The following is a 26410-nucleotide window of genomic DNA, read 5'->3' as shown; positions in this document are numbered from 1 at the left end:
AAGAAGAATTAGAGGGGAAAATGTTGAAAATAATTAATCTAGAACTCTCTGCCTTTCCTACAGAGTGTCAGAACTAAAAACCAAGAGGAGAGAGTCCAGACAAGATGATTGAATAGAATGAATTCAAAATAGCATTCTTTCTTCTCTGAATTACAGCTCTAAACCTCAGGATATTAATAGGAAATACATACAATCTCTAACATTTAAAAATGGATGATGAAGTTTTATATCCAGTGAAGTGTAAGGCTTCACATTTTAATCTGATTTGCATTTTGGTGAAAGCCTGGAATTTTTTGCAATTTGCCAGATAACAAGTGATTTAGAACAGTAAGTATGCAAGTAATCTTTTGGACCCTTCATCTTCCTTCTTATGACAATTAATACATTTATTATACTCTTATTTTTATTCCATTGGGGATTTGATCATGAAAATGTCTAGTTATTCTTTTCTGGTTTTGAACCACTCAAAGGCATTAATCAAAACTATTCAGAAATTCTTGATCTGCAACAGTGACAAGCACTAGACTTGGTAAGAGTCAGTGGACATCAGCATGACAGCTGATGTCGGTGGACACCCCTATGACAGCACATGACGGGCTGTTTCTGGCAGGACTGATGTTTGAGGGGCTCTAATTCTGTGAAATATAACATTCTAGGGATGGGAAAAATAGAAACAGATTCTGAACTTTCCACCCAAACCATGAACAAGTAATAGGGCAGGTAATTTTCTGTGGAAATTTCTTTAGCCCCAGTGTTGTGGATGATGATTACTCTTTCTACCTCCTTTGGCCAGCTACCAACACAGGCACGTTACTCCACTTATGGACAGAAAACTAGAATGAGTGATTTTTGAACAAAACACCTATCAGGACCTTAGAATGTTTTTTGCTCCAAAAGGTTTCAAGGGAGATAGGGAAACAATTCCATTTTCGAGAGTGTGTTGAGAAGACAAGGCTGAAAGTTAAAACCCATGGTTTCTGTTTCTATATATGTTACTGATTTTGCTTATTATCTTAGTCATATAATGTTGGAATGTTGGGAGACACAAGACAAATTATGGACTTTGGACCTGGTTAACGTAAGAGATTTGGTAATAAGATGCCTTGGCAAAAGCAAATGGAACTTTGAAAATTAGACCTAGATTGCAAGAAGATTAAATCAAACCGGTTTAACAGAAAAAGAAAATCCCATTAAACTCTGCAAGCAAGAGATATTGTTATATGCATAATTTTGTGTATGTGATTTTAACCTAATAATTGTAGTACACATTACTAGTCTCCCTGAAATAGTATATAAGCGTTTGTATCCCACAATAAAATCGGATTCTGATCACAGAGTCAGTCTCCCCATCTCTCTCCATCGCCAACAATTAGAGCCTCTGTGTGAGGAAATGAACCGGTCTGACTGGCGGCAGTCGGCGAGCCCCTGGAATTGATCGTGATGGTGAGAGAACTGCGTTTGGGCCCACAATCCCTGTCTGCGGCTGACAGGTGAGCCAGGGGAACTAAAGGAATGGGAAAGGAAATGCCCAAAGAGAGACGCATCTATGAAACCATGCTTGCTGGCAAGCATGACTCCCCCATCCTAAAGGAAGACCTTAAGTCACTTTTACTTCCGTCCTGGAGAATACTTTTTAGGACGTTGAAAAAGCCAGCCCCCTACCCCGCTCTGTCTCTCCTCACTCTGACTCTCCCTGCACGCTTGAAACTAGCACGTCTGATACTGAAGAGTGGCCGCAGCCATCAACCCTGCCCAGACAAAGGAGGGGGAGGCATCCTTTCTCACAATCATTAGCAGTTTATATCACTGACTGCAGCTCTAGCAGGGAGGGGGAGCCCTTCGATCCAGGGCCAATAGATTATGAGACTGATCTGTTCCTCCCTGACCCTCGTGAAAAATGGATGCAACTAAAGAAAAATGCTCATAAGGAAGGGGACCCCCAAACTTGTGAGAAATCTTGGCATTTGAAAAAGGACTGCTTTGAAAAGGGGGAGGCCAGATCCAAAACTCCCGGTATTCCCCCTCACTGCTGTAATCAATGTTGGTCCAAGTATGATTTTGAAGGGCGTCCGATATTGGGAAACTGGAGCAGAAGCAGAAGCAGTCTCCCAAAGCAGCCTTCGCCGGACCACAGGCAGCCCTGGCTGGACTATTAACTGACCAGCCACCCCAGGACAGGAATGGACCTGGCAACCTCCAACACAGTAACATTGCTTGATTCATCTGTTCATTTGATTCCCACAGGAGTTTTCGGACCACCTAGACAGCGTATGCATACTTTGTTTGTTTGTTCTCCCAGGTGCTATAGATTCCAATTCCCTTCAGGAAATAAAGATCATGGCTTGGACTCCCCAGCCACCCCGTGTAGCCCTGGCAGGGAGCCATACAGCCCAACACATATTTTCCCTGGCAGCACCCCTATCTTCATCCCCAATAATTGAACGGAGGGACGAGAATTTTTGGTTCCACAGGGGTCCCACAGATTTTATGGACACAAGGTATTACATCTGAGCATCCAACATGCCAATGCAAAGTGACTCTGAAAGGCAGAGACACTCCTAACAAGACTGATACAGGACTCGATGTGACTGTTATCTCAAGGAGCCAATAGCCCAATGAATGGCCATTAACGACTCAGGGATTCTCCGGCATGGGTGGAAGGAGTGAAAACCTGCAAAGCCCACACTTGGTGTAAATAAGAGGGCCTGGTGGGCAGATCACCACAGTTAAACTTTTTGTGATGTCTGTCCCCCTGGTTTTGTGAGGGAGGGATGTGTTAACACAGTGGGGAATTTTTATGCATTCAGATTTTGTACAGGAGTCATTTGGGACACTCAACACGCCCTCAATGGTCCCTGGCTGAAGTGCCCCAGGCACTTTCAAGCATGGAAAGGAGCAGCCCAGCTATCAAAAGCCACAGTTCATACAGATCTAACACCCTGAAGGACACCTAGCCCTGGTCAAATGTCCAGTTACTTGTCTTTTTTTTAAACAATGTATTTTGTTGTGAATTTTTTGGTACAGCTATTTAGTACTATATAACTAAATATATTTTTGTTTTAGCCTTCAATGCTTATATCCCATTACTCTTATTAAGCCAAACTTTAATCTATCCTCTGGGAACTCAGCACATCGCTCCCCATGTCCAGAGCTGCCAGGAGAACCCTTGGGGGGGTCTCGGAAATCCTGGAATGTTGCCAAGAGTGTTTGGTGGCTTGATTTTGATCCATCCACAGAAGTGACAGCAGTTTGAGGACATGAGAATCACTTTAGAGTGAAAGGTGTAAAAGGGACACATTTATAGGGTGAAATATAAACTTTAAGGTTTTTGGTACAGGGGGGTTATGGAGACAAGATGGAGGGATCAGGGTGTGTCTCGTCCTTCTTCTTTCTTCTTCTTGTCTTCCATCTCCTGTGGTGATGTTGGCACTTGGGGATTGCTTTATGATGAAGGTGCACTTGCCAACATGGGTGAAAAGTATTGGAAAATAAAGGTAAATATCATGTACGTAGATTTTAGTATAAAAAGACATGACCGCCCCGTGGGTGGTCACGAGTGCCCTTGGCTGCCTTGCAGATCAGACCTCTGTTGGGCAGACAGAAAATTTTGTAGATAAGAAACAATAAACAATCTGAAGATCGAAAAGCTGAAGAGTCCAGACTCGTCCTTTGAAACGCATGCCACCCAAGAACCACCCTACCCGTGTCCGGGCAGAGACAGACAGCTGAACCCGACACTATCCTACAAGCAATCTTTGAAGTTGCTGCAGGGGGTGCAGCCCTGCCTTCCTGGCACCAGCCAGTGTTGAGATTCACCCTCTAACTTTTGATTAGTGATTTTTAATAGGATTTTTACTAGAAAAATTCAAAGGTGTTGGTGTAGAAGTGGTGTCTTTTTACATATTAGTAACATAGCAAAACGACATCATTCACTGAGAGGAATTAAATAAGTCATAAATTCAAGATTCTTTAGTTCACATTCCAGAAAAACATTGAACTTTATCTGTACTGATTTTTTGAGACTTAATTCCACTGTCAGCTTTGTTAAGTGCTTGCTTTTTACTCCATAGTTCTAACAAAGTCATTTTATTGTAAAAATTTCAGTACAGTTGTTTACTTGCATGTTGTTTACTCTGATGTTTAACTGTTTTTTGACAAATTTTCAGTAACCTTTTTGATATAATAGAGCTTAAATAAGTTAATTCTTGTTAAGATTAATTTTTGTTTAGTCTCAGTAAGGTTAACTTTAAATTCTTCAGTAAGGTGAACTTTAAATTCTTTTAGAGATACTTTATTAAGATAAGTTTTAGTGAAGTTGATTTTAAGTTTTGTTGAAGTATCCCCATTTGAGTTTTAATTCCTTTGCTATACAAGTGAATGACATAAAGTCTGAATGAATTTTTGTCAAAATTTGCTCATTTAAATTACAAGATAATGCTATTTTGCTACAGAAATAAGAACAGTTTTTGCTATTTTATTTTTTATAAGTAGTACTGAAGAATGAGTCTCCATATTATGACTGTAATTAGTTATGAGTTATTTAATGCTTTCTTTTACTTTTTTGCTTTAATGTCATATATGTCTGAGAAAATATAACCTCAATTTCTTAAGACAATTTCTACTGATATATTAAATAACACTGATTATGCTGTTAATTTTATGATGTGAATTCACTAACTTTTTATAAAAAGCATTACTTTATTCATTTGCTATTTGTCTATGGTACCATTGACTAACTAATGATAAATGAGAAAGCCAGCTACTTTACAAACCTTCACTTATTGTTGTATAACTATTTATAAGACATACATTATTTTTCTAAATACTATTACTAAGAGGTTTCTAAAATATATTAAAAAGACTCTTCCAGTTAAAAGCCTGGACCTTGGCCAAGTCTTGGCCTTAACTAGTAGAGAAAATTTTCTGCACCAAAATAATTTTCAAATAATTTTGACTTACCGAATTTAGACCTATAACAGCTAAACCTCCTTTTAAGATGAAGTTGGAACTCTTACCTGGGAATGATTTTCCAAGCCCTCACATTAAAAAATAAAGCTTGCCAGTTACTACAGACTCTAAGTAATAGTACAATATTAAAGAAATTGATAAGGCATTGTTGTAAATGACCATTTTATTTTTCATGTACTACTAATTGTATCTATTATCTGATTTATTTTTATTTAGTGTAAGTTTGTTGTTATGTTACATATTGTTTTGCTTTGATAGTACCTTCATATTCATAATGAGAAACACAATTGGTGGAACCCAAAGAATTCTAATTTATAATAACTCCATGAAATTAGATTTTTGTGCTAATTTTAAATACATGAAAAAAGAATCAGTCTAAAAATGTTTCTCCCTATCACCCTGTGTATAAGAATCAAAATTTTGGTACAATTACACTTCTGGCACCCTTTATGCAGCTGCTATCAGAAATGTTTTTAGTTTATAAAGATCAAGACTGAGCCTTTTAGTGGCTGGAGTTTTAACTAAGATCCTTTTTAGGATAGGTATGTATTTGTTAATTTTGATAATAATTGTATTAATCACACAATACCTTTCAATGTGTGCAGAGATTAATTATTAAGGCCATTAAAAGAGTATTTTTGGTCAAAAGGAAAGGGGGAGATGTTGGAATGTTGGGGGACACAAGACAAATTATGGACTTTGGACCTGGTTAACATAAGAGATTTGGTAACAGGATGCCTTGGCAAAAGCAAATGGAACTTTGAAAATTAGACCTAGATTGCAAGAAGATTAAATCAAACCGGTTTAACAGAAAAAGAAAATCCCATTAAACTCTGCAAGCAAGAGATGTTGTTACATGCATAATTTTGTGTATGTGATTTTAACCTAATAATTGTAGTACACATTACTAGTCTCCCTGAAATAGTATATAAGCGTTTGTATCCCACAATAAAATCGGATTCTGATCACAGAGTCAGTCTCCCCATCTCTTTCCATCCCCAACAACGTAATATTTTTGTTTTCATTTTTCTTTTTTCCTTTTTTTTTTTAATGCTTCCTTAAGATTAAAGCATAACACAGAAAAGTACTGTAAGGTTAAAATACTTTTGAGATGACTCGCCCTGAAATACTTGTAGCTACTGTTAAGGCCCATTGGCCAATTCCTGCTTAATTTCTGAGAAACTATAAAATTCCCATCTGTATTTTAGTTCTAACAATCTGTTGTTATGGTGGAGATGCAAATTAATAACAACAATTTTTGAATCTGTAGGGATGCATTTACCATTTTGTAGCTGCCTTTTCAGTCTCTGAGACATTAATGAAAAAAAGGAGAAGTATTGACACTGTTTTCAACCTGTGGACCATATACTACTGTCCACGTGCTCAGATTCAAAGCCAAACAATGATCTCTGGCCACATTGGGAGGAATCTTCTGGATTCAAAATACTAGACTAGTATTTGATTTCCACCAGCACAGTCCATCGGGCAGCTTCTATCATCTGCATTTCAATATTTAATCCTCCTCTCTGTTTACCGTGCAAAGCTCTTTCAGATTTATGGTGTGCCCACTATCTCACCATCTGCGATGTTTGCACCAGGTCTTCCACAGAAAGGAGCTGTAGAAAAGGCAAGCTAGGGCAGTGATTTCTGTTGCTCACTTGCAATACCCACAAATCAAAACTTCAGCCAAATTTAAGGCTGAAAACCAAAATGCCTTCAAAGGATTAAAAAAATCATCATTCAATGGTGTGGTTCAGTATTCAGGACTAGAGCACCTCCCACAGGCTGAGAGAATTAGGGCTGTTTAGCCTGTTGAAGAGAAGGTTGCATGGAGACCTCACAACATCTTCCGGTATCTGAAGGGAAGTAGGAGCGGGACTCTCCATTAGGAACTATGGAGACAGGACAATAGGCAATGGCTTCAAAGTGAAAGAGGGCAGGTTGAAATTAGATACTAGGAAGAAATTCTTCCCTGTGAGAGTGGTGAGGCACTGGCACAGCTTGCCCAAGGAAGTTATGAACACCCCAACCTGGTGTTCAAGGCCAAGTTGGATGGGGCTCTGAGCAAGCTGGGCAAGTAAAAGGTGTCCCTGCCTGTTGTGGTTCATTTTGGGTTTGTTCTGTTCCCCTTTTTCTTTTGCCATGTTAAAGAGTCCTGCCTTGTTTCAGTTAAGTGTCAATCCCCAAACCCCTCCCCAGTTCCTATAGTTACAACATGTATCCTTTAGTTCTCCACCCCCGATTGCCTGCCTGTCACTCTGCACCCCTGCCTCCTTTTCCAGAAACTTCTGGCCAGGGTTTCGGGTGATTTGCTCAGGGATCGGGGCCCCTCCCTTAATTCTGTATGATTAGTTTTATCATCATTTCTATCCTTAATGTATCCTTCCCTTCTCTCTCCTGATTTGTTACCCCCCCCTCCCCTCCCACCTTCTTTATAAACCGAGGTTTCCCTCACCTCGGGGCTCTCAGCTCTCTTTGGGGCTCCCAGCTCTCTGCCTCGGGACTCCTTGGGGAAGTTCAGTTCCTCTGGGGCCTAATAAACCCAATAATACTAAGAGACTGAGAGACGCCTCTTCCTTTCCTGCGGGTTGGAGTTCAGCAGCCAATGTCCACAAGGCAGATTATTGCCTTAGGCGTAGTACCCGGCTTCGAGTTGGGGAAGCACCCCATTGGTTGGAGATGGGCTGGTCAACTAGCCTGGGCGTACTCTACCGGCCACGCCGCTCCACCTGCCCATGTCAGAGGGTTGGAACTAGATGGCCTTTATGGTCTTTTTCAACCCCGGCCATTCTATGATTCTGTGATTCTGCTCTGGTAGCGTTCAGGATGGAGCGTGTTCTGCATGTTGGCCATTTCCAATATGCCATTGGTTCCAGGTGCCATACACTAGCTTGCTACCTGAAAATTCTGTCAGAATGAAGAACATATATTATACACATAATAAATGAACAAATGGGTTTGCATATTTGTCCACTAAGTTGTTGATGAGATTGTTGTGAAGTTTCTTTTGGTTTTCTTGTTTGCTCACGAGGCCAACTGTCCTTGTGTCTGCTGCCTCAAAGGCAGCTTGTGCCTCCTCCTCCCTCCTCCTTCTTTCAATTTCTTTCTGTCAACAAGATCTATGGGAATTTAATTATTCGCTTCATGCCTTTTCATAGAAACAGTAGGGAATTGATAGCTTGTTCCCTGAAGTACATTAGGAAGAGAAGGAAAAATTAATCATGTGGAGTGGAAAAGTTGCTATCTATTTTCTTCCAAGAACTACCCCAAAAGATGCAGGGGGTGATGAAGCCTGACTAGATGAGTTTCCCTTCTAATGGAGGAAACTACCATGCAAATAAGGACTCTGTTCTGAGGTCTCAGAAGAATAGGGAAGCATATGTTTTTGTAAAGTGGAATGTCTGTTAGGCACTTCCCTCTTCAAAGCAGTGTGTTCCATGCCAAGCACACAACAAAGAAACAAAAGATGAGTGTGACTCTGCATTCAAATCATGCAATGTTCCCAGAAGTTAATTTCTCTCTTCTATAGGACTGACTTGTATGTAGATACACAGTAAAGTGAAGCAAATGTCTACTTTTCATTTACGTTTACCCTTTGTCTAATAATAACCTCAACTATAAAAATAATGGTTGCTTTCCTCACTCAGACATCTACACTCCTGTGGTTTTAATCCAGCTGAAGTTACCCATCATTGACAACAAGTTTGCTATTAGGTCTCTGATCACACAGATGCTTCTCATGCCAGTAACAAACCCATTGCAGTATCAGCTTCTAGACAGCACCCTACCCATGCAAAGTCTTCCCTCTTCAACCATTCTACACTTGTTTCATTTGTGAAAAGATTAATACATAAAGCAAGAAGTTGCTGTGCTATTGAAATGTGCCTTGTCAATACCTTTTCCTTCTCTCCAAGGAGCTATAAATATGTGGGAAAGGCAAAGTTATTCCAAAACAGGAAAGAATTGCCCCTATATTCTAATAAGAGGCCACTCTTTGCATAGTCACAACTGTTCTGCAGGAGATTTTCCTTTCTTTATGTATCTCCACCTTACTGTCCAAACATTTGACTGAGGAATACCTTTTCTTCTTGGTTTTGGTTGGAGGTTGCTGTTACATTGCTCTGCACCAGTGGTTCCAGACTGCATTCCAGGCCGTTGGAGTCCCTGGGTTATAGACAGGGACCTGCACCTATCACCTTCCAGCCCGGGCTGTAGGTATCTCATTAATCAGGAGTTGGGCTGTGTGAGGATCAGACCAAATGAGCTGTCTAGACCCAGGAGTTTTGAACTCCCTATAAAAGTAAACTCTGAACAATAAAACAGGCTGTATGTCACAAGGACCTCTGGAGTGTGTATCCACCCTCCAAGTGACACCCCTCACCATAACACTGCTCTGCTCTCACTGCATGTGTGTGTGAGCACAGACATCTCATTGATGACACACAAACTTCTGTCTACATGTTCCATAGCTGGGACATTCGATTTTTCCTTAGACAGGCAGTGTTTGCATGATTTAGCCAGAAAAAGCCCACTTCCGAAGACACTGAAAAACACTCAAGTTCGAATTTCCTGAGAGAACTGGAAGAGGTGTGGGAATCGGAAAGATAGAAATCTTCACAGACTCAAGAGGGTTTAATTTACAGCCTTAGAAGAAGCCTAGATTGATGTGAAAGCAAGATACACAGACACTGAACAGAGAAATCATCAACTTATGTTTCTATAGTTGTAAGACTCTGCTTTAAGTAAGAAACTGTATTAGATAAGATAATGAAGGGGTTTATAGTATAGTAATGTAGTCATGTGATTGTAATAGAATAAGCTGAGAGTTTAGCTATTATAATAGACACATATGTGTACATGTAATCAGGCCTTATTGGGCAAAAGTATCCACATTGCAGTAGAAAGAAGTAAAGGTGACAGCTTAGAAAAGCAAAACACTCTCTGGTGACTGTCCATTGGATTACAAAGTTCTATGGCTACAGGTGTATTCTCAACTGACTGTGAACGAGCTCTTTCTCGACTTCTGCAATGAGGTACACTGCGCACAACATCCTGGTCCTCTGCCGCTTCATTCTGTGATCTGCACAGAACTGAAGCTCAGTGAAGGCATTCAGCTTTGCCACTTTTCAGCGTCTGTGCTGCACGAATGCACTGTGACATCCCTCCGGATCTTCTGTCCTTGCAAGGCTGCAATGTGTGCACCGGTACTTCAAGTTAAGAAGGAGTGGGCAGAGAGCACTGCAATCTGACAGTGGTTTGCAGGTTGTATAGGAAAGAGAACTGCCCCTTGAATGTGGTTACAAATACAAATTTCCACCAGTTTCAGGGGTACACTCCAGCCAAGCTCATTGTTCTGGCACATTTTCTCTCTGTGAAATGCTTTCCAGTATGATTCAGATGACGAGACGCAGAATATGGGGCTACATAGTGCTGAGAACGTAAGTGCCTGGCCTGAGTGTCTTGTGGCAGAAGCAGTGCACTAGAGCCCTTCTCTGCTGCCACAATGATCTGTATGAGAAATAGATGCCTATTACCCTCCAGGAGAGTAAAAGCAGGACTGGTTACAAGAGTCGAGGAATGAAGCCACAGGGCACCGGGCTGGTGGCTGCAGCATACCGGCTGTAAAAGGAGCGTGGCTGTTACTGGCCTACCAACCAAACTCACAGTGGCAGTCGTAAATAATAAAGTTCAGCAAGAGCTACTTGTGCTGCTACCTATGCCTCTTCCAACTCCTCTGTGGAAAAAACTGTGCCTACCTTTCGGTTCTGAAATCCAGAGAACACAATGGTAGATGCAGGGAAGGACAGAGTGCACTGGTGAGTTTGATGTGGCTTACATGGGGCAGGCGGAAGGTGCAGCCCAAGGCTCGCTTTTATTTCTAGAGCCTTTTTCTATGCAAACAGCTGCTGGAGGTTTGCAACAAAGACGTGAGAGTGAAAAAGTGACGGCAGGTCTATGTGGGAAAGAAGATACAGAGCATTGTGTGCAGTGTAAAAGCTAAAAGTTAAGAAAAGGAGGTACTTTGAGAACATCGTCTGTCTTGACACTTCCACCTGCATGACCTCTAGCTGCTTGGACAAGGTGACAATGAAAGAAGGTGAAAATATTTGCGCTGCGAATGTCAGTTGACACAGGAAAGAGGGTAGGTTGGCAAATGACTTCTGTCCTGGCTGAAAACGCTTGGCTGCGATGATAGTCTGCCACTTTGAGAGAACATGCTGATGCTATATATATATATCGTTGAGAAGGAATGTGTGAATCACTAGTGTGTTTTGTTTAGTTGACAGACTGCAAAGGGACTGTTATGGCCAGCACTGCCTTTTTGTTGTAGAATGTTTTCTTGGAGAGTAGCTGCTGGACATTTTGAAGCAGTTTGGGATCTTCAAGCATTAGAGTGCGATATGGTACATAGATCTTAAGGGAAAGTGCATATCTCCAGGGAGCTGGATGCAGTTCAGTGGGTGCGAGTTACATGTTGAACAGCTGATGTCCCAGAAAACATTCTAAAAGGAAGAGGCCGTGCTGCAATTGCCTTTTATTTTGAAGCTTCTAAATTGCACAGCCAACAATTAAATGATTCCTCTTCCTTCTCTGCTACATGCAGGATCGCATTCTGTCAGAGCCCAAGAGCTCTTGCCCCCACCCTGCTCCCACACGAATGGGGCTGGGCTAGAAAAGCACTTGTCTTTTTCCTGGGCACTGTCAACGTTCATCAAAATAACCCCACCATGGCATTGTCAACTCACAAAACAAGGACACACACTGAGCCCAGCTCGAAACCACCCCCTGGACACAGCCAAGTCAGCAATGTCCCTGCTCTCAAATCAACTGTGTCAGGACAAAAAGATTTAACCAATCTTCCCCTTCCAAGTGGATACTCTTCTTTGCATCACCCTCAAAGGCCAACACCAGCTCTTCTGCCCCAACAAACTTTTTCACTCTCATAGAGTCTGGTAACAAGCTTGAAAACACCTGCCAAAAACAGAGCTCGCAAAACTGCCAGTGGAGAAAACTCATTGCTGCCTACAATTTCAATTGCACCCATCAAACTACAAACACACACCCTGCTATTGCCCCTTTCCTTCTCAGCTCTAGGTACCATCATAAGCCTTCAATCTCATAGAGTCAGGATCTAAATGGAATGGCACCAGGGACCGCTCACACACTAAAGCTACAAGGGACAAAAACTTGTCCTGCAGAGGCTTGGCCTCTGCATTCCCACTGACAGTTCAACAACTCGAACCCAGAGAATTGCCTATTGGGAAAAGCCTTTCAATTCACTGAGACCACCCAAAGTGCCCATCCAAACTTGCTTTCTTTGCCAAAGAGAAGAACTAGAAGCCGATCTCAAAAGAAATGGCATCCTCTCCTCCAAAATCCAAAACTTCCAGGGACTAACCCTATATAAAGGTGCCAGAAAACTGATATTGGTCATTACCTGTGCAGGGTACTAGATACGCTGCACACCAAGACCCAGCGCGGCTGTTTACCTTGTCCAAAAGAAGTGTGCTGGCAGAATTTCAAGAAGACTGCCTCAAGGAAGTGAAAACACATGCCAAATGGATTCTTTCAGGAGGAAGACTGCCTTCCAAAGATGGATACTGACTCCATGATTGTACAAATTGAGTCAGTGCTTCCAAATCAAATATGCCAGGATAGAAGGTTGCTGCCGCCCTTAAGCTGCATGACATAACTTCTTATCTGCACCTCCAACACTGGGGTGAAGTTCTTTCCTTCCCATGAGAAAGCATTGCTGTTCTCTTTCAGGAACTTACCAAGTAAAAGATGCATACCACATCCTGTACTGACTCTGTCCAACAATGACTCCTACACAGAAGGGGCTGTCACGATCCATCCTTATGAACAGGTTTCGTGATGGTTCGTGGATTGATCTCAGGGTGCAAAAAACTGACACGGCACAGGGGATTTGCAGTAATAATCAAAACAAATGCAGCTTTATTGAAATAACCACCACAAAAATGCGTTGGGGAGGAAACTGGGGAAAAAAGGAAAAAATAAGGGAAAAGAGGGAGGAAAATAATGGGTATATAGCTACCAAACGTAGTACCGCGGAGTCCTTTGGTATCCAGCCGATGGAGTCCACCAGGCCACGTCCGGGGAAATCTCAGAAGCGCAGTTCATCTGGACCCCAATTATACTCTTTTTTGATGGGGGAAGGGGGAATGGATTTTGCAACCAAAACAAAGGTAGTTTATTGTATCTTCGGGGGGAAAAGAATGGTGTTTGGATAGGGGTACACACAGTCCATGTTCAGCAGCAGGCAAGAGCCATTGTTTTCGTGGTCCACTGCCTGCCCCTGCAACATCCATCTTGTTTTGGGCAGCTTTCCTTCCCCCCCTGTACACCTCCCCCTGGTTGGGGTTTTCAGTCCCAGTCCCTGGAAGGAGGTGAGAGGGGACCTTCTCACATAGGGATTTCATGTCTCGGTCTCTTGATGAAAAGGCTTCTTACATCTCAACTCGTCTGTCACAGTGGTTATGAACGGGTGAGAGGACTTAACTTTTGGGGGGGACCACCCAAAAGCTTAGGAGAAATCCAGCCAGGCTGAGAGGTGGGGAGAATTCCAGAGCTATTGTGCAAAAGGGCAAAGTGCCCTTTGAGCTCAGTGTAGCATATACCAAATGCACCTGTGAAAACAGTAACTTAGCAATGCTCTCAGGTCTCAGGCACATGACTTTCCCCGACAGGATCAGCAGACATTATGGGTTTTGTTTTTCGCTGGTCTCCCCAATGATGATCGTGAGGCAGATGAGGGATATTTCGGACAGACTCTCACAGGGGCCAGGACAGAAATGTCTAGCTGGACTCTAGCTCCCCACGATACCTTATCAGCTGCCCTACCAACAACGATACCTTATCAGCTGCCCTTCTTCCACAAGAAGAGAGGTGTTGAATTCCAGGTGGGGGACAGGTGAGCAAGGTCATGCAAGGCAAGGAAGGGGTTCAAGGGCAAGGCAAGTGGTGAGTTTGCAAGGCAACACAAAGGAGAGGGAAGCAAGGCAATAAAAGTGGTAGAAGGAGAAGGAAATGAAAGATTGGAGCTGGACAAATGGAAAGGAAAAGAAGGATAGGTGAGCAAGTCAATGCAAGGCACTGGGTTGGTATGAAAGGCAAGGGAAGGACATGCATGGGTCAGGAAGGCAAAGGAAAGGAAAGGAATGGTCAAGAATGACAAGGAAATTCAAGGTTTGGTAGAAAAGGAAAGGCAATGTAGGGGAGGGGTAGGCAACACAATGGGTATCTTAAGAGGAAATGTCCATGCATGGCAAGGCCAAGAGAAAAGTGGTAGAGAGGTCAAGGTAGGGGATAGGTGAGTGCAGCTAAGAAAGAAAGAAAGTGCATAGCTCTCTCTTGTGTGGGGGGGGGGGGGGGGAAGTTTGCAGGATGTAAAGCAAAGAAAGCTGTCTCTTGATTGTGGAGTGAAGGGATGTTTTCGAACCTAAGCAGCAAGGTCCAGGCAACCTTTTCATCCTGGCACATGTGTGTGTGTGAGACATAGCCAGAAACTTCTCCATTTAGATTCAGACTGCAAGTAGGACACAGAATGTGACAGTGCGAATAGCTGAGCAGGAAAGCACATCACATCAGCATGTTTCAGCAGAAGCAGTTTGTGTGAGAAGGAGATGTACACGTGGGACTCCAGCAATAGGACAATGCACTCAAGCTGAGAAGTAAAGTGCAATGCCTCAATGCGAGCTCTGAAAATAAAAGGCTGCAAGGAAAAGGCAAGGGGGCAAGTCAGTGAAAGCTTTCTGTCCTGGCATACTGAGCTGTTTGAAGGTGAACCACGATTCAGTTTCACTAAGGACTGTGTGACACTGAGAGGATGTGCTTTTCCATGTAGCTGAGAAGGAAAATGAGAATCACCAGTACATCTGGCAGAGTTTGTAGGCTGTGAGGAGAAGGTGTCGGCCAGGCCTGGCTTTTGGCTGTGGCGCTTGTTGCAAGGAAGAAGCTGCTGGATGTTTTAAGCTTTTTGGGATCTGTGAGAGTGAAAGACTACGCTGGTACTTCAATTAACTAGTGATTGTTGATCATGTGGCTGAATCTATGACATAAACCAGAAGTGAGATTTTTCCCCCATTCACCCCAGTTTTTTCACCTTTTCATCCTACAGCCTGAGCCTTTTGATGATACTGTCAAACACCTTGCCTTGAAAGCTAGCAGTGTCTCAGTTCACCTGCTAAGAAACATGGAAAACAGCTAATTTCAAAATTGCCCTGAGCAGAGCTGGTGTTTCAGTACCTGAAATTACCATTGCGAATACTTGCAAGAATCACATTTTATTAGGCAAACATTTGAAATATGGTAGTAGTTTCATCTTCTTGTCATTGCAGTCCTTGGAAGTTTTGCTATTTACTGAAACAGGAAACAGATCAAACACGAGAAGCTTAAGAATCCAAGGTCACTGGCCATTTTGCAAATAGCACTTGATGAATTCAAGGTACCATTGTAACATACAGAATGGCTCTGTGCAGGAAAATGGAAGTGTCCTTCTTCAGGGGGGCAGAAAACCTTTCTATCGCATGAACTCTGGGAGTAATCCATCATGCCCCAGTGTGCTGTGGTCGGAGAGCTACACAATGGGTCTCTGTGCCCATGGCACTCAGAGCTCAATGCCCCACAGAAACTCTCCACCTTACAGACACACAAGTAAAGTCCATCGAAAATGCAGTTCTCCAGACAGCTTACTGAAACCAGCTAGGAGTTCCCAGCATCATGCTGGGCACTTCTGTCCACAGATAGCTTTTGTTTTAATGAATCCAGAACAAAGTTGCATTTTTCTAGTCTTTAGCTCTACTAAGGTATTTTAAGTAACATGGCGAGAAAAAAATTGTTTTGACAATGATAATAACAGAGGGCATAATGTACCTTTTGCTGCTCTCTTCTTTTGCTGCTCCATTTTGCTTGCTTTGCTATCGCTTTCTTTAAAATAAATGCTAGCAAAATACCTCATCAAGTCTTGCTGTGAAGACAGACTGCCAGAAAGGTCGAGAAACTTCGAAGCTTTACAAGACCCTTGTAGCATGTGTCTTGGTCAATTTGTATGCAGATCCTTACTTCCAGCAGGACTTTTTTGCACTGTTAGCACACATTGAACTGAATCCAGTATAAAAGCAATGAATATAGGAACTGTTCTCTTTTAGTTTGAATGGTGATAAAAATGCCTATCAAATAAAAGCATTTTAGAGCAGGAGGAAGATTTTATATGTTGCTAGCAAATCATAAAAGATGCATATTTACAGGCTGAGTTCCTTTCAAAATTTACAAGATTTCCAGACAGAAAACATATCTTAGTAAACTGAAAATCTAAATCACTGTCTATCTGGAATGGCGACATGAAAAAGAGCAAGAGGAAAAAAACCAAAAAGAAAACCAAAGGAAGCCAGAAATAAGGCACAACCTCTCATCCTTTTCTGCTTACTACAGTACCTCAGAAGTACCTTCAAGTGTCCTAACAGTCATGTTAAGTAGAAAACTGTGCCAAGAACAAATGTGGAAATCTGTGGAAAACTGTGCTATCTGAACAGAAACATATGGTTTGCTTTCACGACAATTAAATCTGCATGCAATATACAATCTGCATGCAATATACAAAACCAGTGGGAAGTTTTCTGAAGGCAGTCCAGAGACTGCCTTCAGAAAACTTCCCACTGGTTTTGTATAGAAATCACAAGCCGTAGAGATGACTAAGAGTGCAGAAACCTCCTCATATCCTTCTAGAGCAGGACCATGTCTTTGACCAACTCTTAACTAGACAACTGTCATCAGTCATGAGGGAGTCTCATGTTCAAGAGCTTAGCAATGACAGTTGGAAATGACAAAAAGCACACTGAAATTCTCCTTAAACTCCATCGCAGAGCAATGAAGGAGCTTGAATTCACCTTCTTGGGAAGTTTAAAAATGCACATTAACTTTAGGACGGGAGCTAAACCATTGTAACCTTTGTTGAGTATGTCTGTGTATACAGAGTTTCCATCATTGCAGAAGGAATGTCGTTTAACCCACGTTATTGTCACTAGTTGGTAAGCTGCAGTTACTGCAGAGTATCTGCCACATGTTTTACAGGGTGGGCTTTTGTGTGAAAACCCTGAATAACATTTCAGAGAGAAGTATTTTGTGGGGGGGAAAACCCCCAACTCTTAACTATTTCAAATAATGGTTACATTTGAAAGTAAAAAAAGATCTAAAACCTTTCATTTCTAGACATATTACCAGCACAAACTCTACCAGAATTTATGACGCTTTTGATTATGACACGTAACTCTACTGTGGACATTCTTGCTCTGGAATATTCCTTAAGAAACAACATCCTCTCTAGAAATAAATAAAAAAAAAATTAGCCGAAATATTGGGCTGAATGATTTCAAAGGCTATGTACTAAAGGCCGAACACTTGTAATAATAGTAAGGAGTGGACTGAAAGTTATATCAATACAGCAGAACACAGTTCAAATATATCTTGTGTCCTAATGTTCTTACAGAAGACTGTAAAACACCTCCATTGTTGTGGGTTTGTTTTCTCCCTTTAGATGTACCTTCTACTTCTTTCCACTGTAAAACACCTCCATCGTTGTGGGTTTGTTTTCTCCCTTTAGATGTACCTTCTACTTCTTTCCACAGTATAAGAATGTTTATGACAAGATTGAATAACCTCATGCAACCTTCTATAAGTAAAGAAAGAGGACCCAGAAAAGAAAGGCAAAATTGTTAATTGCAGGTGGAAAGAGAGAGGCCAACAAAACAAAAAAGAAAAAAAAAAAGAAAAACAGTAATTAGAACCCCCACTGTTTTCTGTGAAAAATAAAGGAACAGACAAGAAAGAACAACTGCAAAATTCTCACTAGAAAAATGCAGTTTATCCGGCTCATCTATTTTGTGGTACAATTCTTGCTGTTTTCTCATGCCAAACATCTTAACCATTAAAGGTGTCCCTTTTCTCTTTCTGGAATACAGCTAGAAAGATGGCTGTGTCATTTCTGACAAGCTGTTATTCTCAGAGGTGCCCAGCTGAAAGTCCTAGATCAACTGATTTGCTCTGTCACTTTAATATGGCATGACTTAACCACTTACAGTTTCAGCACCTGAAGTTGCCCAGCCCTACAATTCTTTTCCCCTTGAACAGTTATGCTCCTTGGCAACTGGCATTTGTAAGTACATGAAACTATGCAGAATTTGCACTATGAGATGAGTCTAAATGAGTCACACTTAGATTAACTAGGGCATGCAAGGCAGAGAGGGGGGAATGAGAGCACAAGAAGAGATTACACAAGAAGAGTACAATCTACTTTTTTCCTGCAACAGGGCTAACATCGTAGAAATCAAAATTAACACAAATCCTCCTAGGGGTAATTCTTGCAAAAGACAAAGACTTCCTTTTGTGTTCACAGGCCTGGAATATTTAGCTTTGGAATATCAACTCAGTTACAAATGGAACTGCAGGAGGGAGCCACCATTCTTACGATTAAACTTTATATGTGTATAACCTTTCATGGGGATCCATCTTTGTCACACACATCACATTTTATAAGAGAAGAGGCATTGTTAAATGGCTTCAGTGAAAAAAATCTTAAATGTACTCCAAATAGAATGAGGATCCAAAGGAGCAAGTATTTGGAAAGAAATAAGTCTGAGATATTGCCTATGATGAGATCCTCTTACATAACGTACCAAATTCTCCATCCAAATATTGGCAGATTAGTCAGAAGAGAAAAGCAATCTTTTTAAATGGTTCTTTGGGAAGACAGGGCTTGCAGGGAATATAGTACTTGCTGGTATATTGCTCATTCCAGGAAAGAGCATTAAATACTGAAATATGACCAACAGAAGATGAAGTCTTTGTGAATAGGAAAGTCCAGTGCATGGCAATCTCAGAAAGGAACCCATCAAAGCCCTTGAAATCCCAACACACAAGTTGTGAGTTGGCAGTGTATGCCAGTTTTTAGCAGACAACAACAAAATGCAGATGACAAAATGAGGCCATTAGGTCACGTACAGAATGAAGCAGTATGAAAGAGGAAAGCAGCTGAGAGCATCCACCCTGCTAAGTAGTCTCAGTATTCTTATTGACATTAGCAGAAATTTGAAATGAGTCTATGAAAATTACAGGCAAAAGAAGCAAAAGAAAAGGGAGTGATGACTACTCTGGCATAGTGTTTCCTAACAGGGAGATTCAAAATGTAAAGATTGTATCATTCTTTAAACTGAAGGAGGTATTAAAACGAGACATAAGGAAATGATATCAAAATGACTCTGGGCAGTGTACTTATAGATAGAAATGCCACTGATGGAAAACCGACTAAACTGGTACCAATTCAGCAGCATTGTACTAAACCTCAGAAATATCCACTGCCTCACTGTCTGCCATTCTGTTAGTATGCACACAGCAGCTCTGCAACGTTCCTACTGATCATCTCCTTGACAAACTGGGAGTGAGGGACCATAATGATGCAGAGTCCCCAGGCAGGTGCAAAGGAGAGCTGCTTTATTGCAAAAACCAGGCTTTTGAAGCAGTCAGGCCTTTATCAATTACATAGCTTTAAACCATAACAAACATAATTCAACCAACCACCACACACCACAAAGTGAACATGCGATGATTATAGAACTTGTTGATCTACCTCTAATTCTGCTGCCTCACTTTCCCATAGTGCTTTTCTACTTAGCCAAAGTAATGGGCCTCAGCCGTGGTTTTACAAGGCCTTCCTTTTGTAATGTTCTATATGCAACAGCAAACCACTAGTTTCTTCAGTGCCAAGAGTTTAGGTAGATGATTTGCATCTGCCCTTCAAGTGAAACATACTGTGGAGAGAAAATCCTGTCAGTAATGTTCAGTCATTCCATTTTCTAGACAGACCAAATAAAAAGAAAAGCAAGCTATAGGATTGTGTACTTGCTATTACAAAATGCCTGCAGCCATCTGACAATGAGCTAGCAGAAAATCAGCAAAAATGAGACTTGAGGTAAACAACACTTGGAAAGAAATAATGATATGATAAATAAAAGCAACGCACTTCCAGGCTATTGAGATACTTTAAATGCCAGCAAAGGATTGAGAGCAGAGGCTGAACTAATGGGGAAAGATTAAAAGAATCCCAAGAAAAACATGACAAAAAATTCTGAAAGATATGAGCAACTGACCTGTTTAAGCCTTCAGGAAATCAGTGACTGCTGATTTAGATAGGCCATTCAAATTAATTTACAGGTGCACCTTCCACTGCTTTTTCACCTGTCAGTATTACAGGGTGAACTCTGACCATGGAGTCATGATTATTTGGATTCTGTTCTTATCTTTAGGAGAGAAGTACAGCAGTTGAAGTACCTATTACTGATGTGATACCCAGGAACACAGATTTGACACACGTCATTCAAGTCCAGTCACAAATAATAATATTAAGAGGACAGGATTGGCCTCTTTTCAGGATGCTGTTCTTGTTTTACAGCCTGCTCTGATTCTAGTAAAACTTTTTCATTAGCTTCTCTCCAAAAAGGAGAAAGTCTAATTAAATTTCCCTCCCTACTGGTGCAGGTTTATCATTCAGTTTGTTGAGCCTAAAAATGGAATTGGAACTAGCAGGAATTACTGTGTTTTTAAGTGTCTGGTCCGTTAAGACAATCTCCGTTTGATAAAAGCCTACATGCTATTGGCTAAAGAATACTCTGCTTCCCCCAAGAGCGGACGCATGCAATTTAATCCAACTTTCTATAACAAACACCAGTAATACAAGATCCAGTAATAAAAAAGAGTCACAAATAGCAAGAATAATTATTTGACCATTTAGGGAAGCAAACTTCTCACCTTCTTTTGGAGTGAGCATAATCTGCTAGGTGAAGTAACAAACTTGAGGACAGAAATCTCCCTACTACTGAGAAGTTGCTGACAAGGGAACCACCTAAGCTCCGTGACTTTCCCCTTTCCATTCATCAGTCAAACCTAGTAGCCTAAAATTGACAGGGTCAATCAAAGACAAATGCTAATTTAGTCAGAGGTCTATGAAGAGTCCAAAAATAATCCAAGGTCTTAGACAATGGAAATGGAAGCAGAGCTACCAATCTGCTTACTTGAAACATATCCCTAAAACTTATTCCCTTATATTCATACCTAATGTATAGCCACTAGTACAGTTAGGGAAAGATGAAACTTACTGATGTCAGCAAGGGAAGGGTTTTAAAGAACTATTCCCATTAATCATCGTATAGACAGTAACTCTATCATTAAATGGAAGCCCTTTTAGTAAGTATCACTTGTGGGAAATTCAGGACTCCTGGACAATGGGCCAAGAAAATTAAGCAGAAGCTGTTTATTGTTTACACGATGCACTTATACACTCTAACTCTCTGCACATGCTATTCGTGCATTTCTTATTGGTGCCTTTGTCTTGTCCACGCATTCTGCATGCACCTCTCAGATTATGTTTGGTTACAGTCCAGGTGCTTTGCTGCCCTCTGTTACCAAGTTCTTGTGGTCTTGGAATTTAGTTTCTCAGTTTCTTCTTTCTTATTTTAGCACAGCTTATGTCTTAGTAACCTTGATGAATTCCAGAGGGGCCTGAGAAAATTCTGATAAGAACAGCTCCAAGCTGGATGGCTGGTGCACACTGTAGTCTAAGTGGTTCAGATACATTGCTACAATTCTCCCTTCTTCTTCTTGCACTAGCCAGACCCTTTCCACCATATTTTCTTCCAAGAGGCTCACCAATTTCATCATGCATGGAATAACACAAAGCAATACAATAATGACTACTAGTAATAACAAAGCTCCCTTTACAATATCTTTGAACCATCCAGTTATTCCCCATCCCTCAAACCATTCATCCAAACCCCACTCATTCCCAGTCAATTTCTTCATGTTATCTTGTAGTTGTTTGAGTTTTCTGTGAATGGATGCAGAATGGTCAGAGAGGTTCGTACAACACATTCCTTCAAACTCCTCACACGCACGCTTATGTGCTAACAACAAATCTATACCAGCTCTATTTTGCAGTGTGCCATGTCTAATACTATCTACGTCAGTGAGCATCTGATTTAAAATAGCTGAAGTCACGTTTAGTTGTTTGACTGTCCAGCATCCCAACTTATTAAACGTAGCCAAAGCTTGAGCAGCAGCAATACCTGGAGTAAGGAATGATGCTATTATTCATGCTGGAGTGCCCCAAAACTCTACACGATTGTCACAATCAGATTTTCACAATCAGGTCTTAAACTTGTGATTGCTTTCAGTTCTCTTGCTATGTCCCACTCCCTAAATAGTCTGATTCAGCATTACGCACATGCTAGCAGCAAACATGGTTAGTTTTCCTAAGTAACAAGGACCACCAAACTAATTACTTGGAATTGCAGGCCATGCCCTATCCCCACAGATTAAAAAGACACCTGGTGGAAGCTTTCTTACAGTCACATTTGCACCAGCACTTCTAGGATAAGTCCAATTGTGGCAATATTTGGTCATATTCTGATACCATGGAGAATTGGGATTAAAGATGACTTTATTATTTTTGGGTCATGGGACTAGGACATTGCTCATATAAGTTGATTTTGAGTTTAAAAAGTAGTTTAAAAACTAGCAATAATTTCCAGGTACTGATCCTAACAAATCTAGTTCTTGGACTCTAGTCTGCTTTCATTCTGTGACTGTGTTGTTATACCTGCTTGGAAGCCCTCACCGTTTGCCTTAATCTCCAACCTTTAGCATATGTCCAGTTTTGTACCACCACTGGCTATGTTACACCACTGATCCTTTGTGCTTGGTTTATTTGCTTCCACATATGGTTTTCCTCCAACTCCTACCCATTTTGCAAAACCAGTAAAGTTACTTATTGGGATACCAATTCAACATATGCAGAAAGGATCTCCTGGCATGGCTAAGGATAGACAAAAGAAACCCAACCCAGTAGCATTGGCACAAGTAAGCCACATAGTCTGTCAATGCCATCCCAGCGGGTTAATGTCTGCACTACAGATGTTGCCACATATCACAAGTAACACAGAGAAAGATCCAAAAACCTGCACATCTACTCTAAGACTATTCTTCATCCTTAACATTAGCAAAGAACCCTTCCCCTATGAGATTAGGGATAAGATCCAAACTGACTGTGCCTCTTGCTCTTTGTGCTCTTTTCCTATTCTGTCTCCTTTGGTTCTTCTCCTCCCACCTTCGCTTTATTTGTTCTCACTGCTCAGGTCTAACTCCCCACGTCCCAGGAATAAATATTCCTTTTCTTCATTCAATGGCATTGATCTTATTCTCTCTATCCTTTTTCTTGAGCTTCCAAAGTTTGCTATGATACCACTGAATAGCCTGTCTCAATTGCTCCCAAGACTCAAACAAATTCAACATTTCTTGACAGGTTTCAGGGGAATTAACCGTTATTCCTGTCATTTGGGTTAACACCATCCAGGTAATAAATTTTTGGGAGTGCCGATGTCTGCACTCTATATACCTGGGGAAGGTCCCTCCTTTAAACTCACACCACCTATCTGATCTACACTCCACTTATTCTAATCTCACCCAAGGATAACAAAAGCATTCACAATTCTGAGGGCAATTGATGTTTTCAGGTAGCACTGGTTGTTGGTTCATTGTTGATATTAGGGACCAGAATGTCCTTTTCAAGCCAGGGATAAACCCATTTTACTGGTATCCATTACGGTTTTTTGTCTGTAATGATACAAACATAACCCCTGCCCCACATCAGTAAATCTGCAGATCCTTCTGATAACCCTGTTCATAGGTGTGGTAGTTTGACAGGAAATATGTTTTCTGGGATGCTGTAGTCAGGCTAATGGGTGCTCAGATTTAATATTAGTACTTAATGTGGCTATTGGGACATTGGATCTGCTTCTGAGAACATGGGATTAAAAGCAGGGCTCTCTTCCTGGGAGGTTCTCTTTGGATGTCCGGCAGGAAATGTGAGATGCAAAGCTGTGTTTCGTGTCAGGTACAAACAGGCGAAGTGTGTACTTGCGAATGCAAAATGTGTGGACATTGACAATGGGATAGCTGCGAATTCTAATAATAACTGATGGAAATAAAGCATGGAAAAAGGCCTTTGAACCTATCTTTTGTTTGCAATTAACCCTGGTTGATTTAGGAGCATTGGAATTAAGGTGTTAAGGATGTTGCTTTTTGCTTGCATTTAACCTGTAAAAAAGCTCTGCAATAATAACCTTTTGAAGTATAATTTTAGAATATTACTTGTATCCTTGAAACTATAGCTTTGGAATATATATATAGGAAATATGCTTATCTCAGTCCTTATTGAAGCAGAGAAAAACAGTTTGAGAAAGGAAGATGAACATCACCTCAAGGATTTATGGTTTCGACCAAAGGGAAGCTAGACATCACTGTTATGAGATTTATAGTCTCTGCAATTAAAAGGTGGACATATCTGGGGAGCTGGACTCCACCAGATGGGATTCATCTTTCTTCTTTCGGAAACTGGACCATCACCATCTGGGGATACTCCTTTGAAAATACATCCTGAGAAATTAAAATCACAATAGTGTATAGAATTATGATGTAATAATTTGGAATAAAAATTGCTGATGAGTAAAAATTGGAAATAGAAACTGTTGAAAAAAACTGATGAGTACCCCTATAAACACCTGTAACCATCAATTATCGGCGTGCAGTTGGAGGGAAAACTTCCCCCACTGTACCCAGCACTGTATTGCTCATACTTTACCATTTTAAATAATAAATTGATTGCTGCTTGAATATTGGCCTAGTCAAGCTTCTTATTCATAACAGAGTTTGGATCTTCCCCCCCGTCCCAGCTGCCGGCTGGGCGGGGGCTGGGAAGCCACACGGCCATGAGGTAGGCCTGGCTCAAGGGTGGAGGAGAGAGACAAGCACCGGGAGTTTGTATAGCCATGTACAGGTGCCAGTGCCAAGGACTGTTATCTTGAAATTTGATATCCTGTGCTGGCACACAGCCCGCCAGTGGAGAAGGGGGGGGAAGCTGTGGGATGCCGCGTGCGGGCGATGTGTCTGGATGCTTGTAAGAGCTTTTAACCCTTTTGTAGACAATGAAAACTCTGCAGAGCATTAACCTCTCCTGGAGGGGGATGAAGCAGAAGATGAAGAGGGAACTGAGTAAGAGTTGGAGGTCTGAGCAAAGGAGAGATCTGAAAAGAATAGAGAAGAACTCAGGTAGAAGAGATGATGGAGTAGCTTATGCTAGACTCTTTTTGTGTAGCCATGGACAGAGCCATGTTTCCTTGTGATACAGAGACTGCATTCTAAAGGGAGGCAATGCCTCAAGACCAAGAAGGTTTGGTGTGGGTACCACTCGGCCCCAGGAGGTGCAAAAAATATGGGGGGACAGATGTCCCAAAGTTGAGACTGTGCCTTTTTAGAGTAAGATGAAGCATCCTTAAAAGTTGACCATAGAAGCAGCTCTAGTCCGTGTTCAGTAGAAAGCGCTAGACATGAAAGGAAGAAGTCACCATTAGCACAAGAAAGACTCCTTCTCCTCTTAATGAACTGAATATTGAGTATTCTGAAAGGCAGTGCTGGACCGAGAGTCTGATGATTTGGGGGATGTATTGTATTGGGAATTTGGTGGGGAGGAGGAAGAGATGTATTTGTGAAGTTTTCATTTTCCTTATGTGTTTCTTTTTTTTTCCCTTTCCCTTGTAGTTTAGTTGATAAATTCTTCTTTATTTCTAAGTGAGAGCCTGCTTTGCTTATTCCTGGTCACATCTCACAGCAGAAACCAGGAAGAGGGTATTCTCATGAAGACACTGGCATTGTGCCAGTGTCAAACCATGACAATAGGATATTTAGAACAAACTTTTGGTTGGTGCTCTACCAATTCAGAATCTTGCTGCAAACCTGAATTATGTGTTATTACTGGTGGTTCACTACAATTACCTACTAACCATAGATGATTCATAACATAGACTGCTTTCAGCACTCTATCCTGTGGGCTCAGCCCATTCTCCCCACATGGGGAGAAATGTTTGAATGAAACAAAAGTTTGTTCTGTTTTTTGTTTATCCACCAGTCCTTTCAGTACCTGATGCATCCTTTCAATGATAGCTTGTCCTGTGGAGTTCCCTGGAATACCTGTGCTATGCTCTTCCCCACAACCAGCTAAGAAATCCTGGGTCTCTCGGGCTATATTTCCTGACCCATTATCTGTTTTAATTTTCTGAGGCAAACTCATGATGGCAAGCAGACTCGCAAGTGTCGAATGACAAAATGAGACCCTTCGCTTGTCAGAGGAGTGGCCCAGACCATGTCAGAAAAGGTGTCTATGGTTACACTAATGCGTTTAAAATGACCAAAAGAGGCACAGATAGTTACATCCATTTGCAAGGGCCCTAGGCCATGAGGGTTGACTCCAGGACCCAATCTACCAATCATACCCTGGCATTGTGGACAGGCATCCTGCAGTGATAATCTCAATTGTTTGGGT

At 41.4% G+C, this 26410-nt stretch overlaps 1 protein-coding gene across 1 annotated transcript in view; it reads right to left on the bottom strand.

The window, feature by feature from the left end:
- The window catches only part of DCBLD2 (discoidin, CUB and LCCL domain containing 2), a 78514-nt gene that overhangs the window by 2979 nt on the left and 49125 nt on the right, over nt 1-26410 (bottom strand). The gene's annotated exons all lie outside the window — the stretch shown is intronic.

Source organism: Molothrus ater, chromosome 2, assembly GCF_012460135.2.
Source record: "Molothrus ater isolate BHLD 08-10-18 breed brown headed cowbird chromosome 2, BPBGC_Mater_1.1, whole genome shotgun sequence".
Taxonomy (NCBI): domain Eukaryota; kingdom Metazoa; phylum Chordata; class Aves; order Passeriformes; family Icteridae; genus Molothrus; species Molothrus ater.
This window is presented reverse-complemented; position numbering and strand designations above follow the sequence as displayed.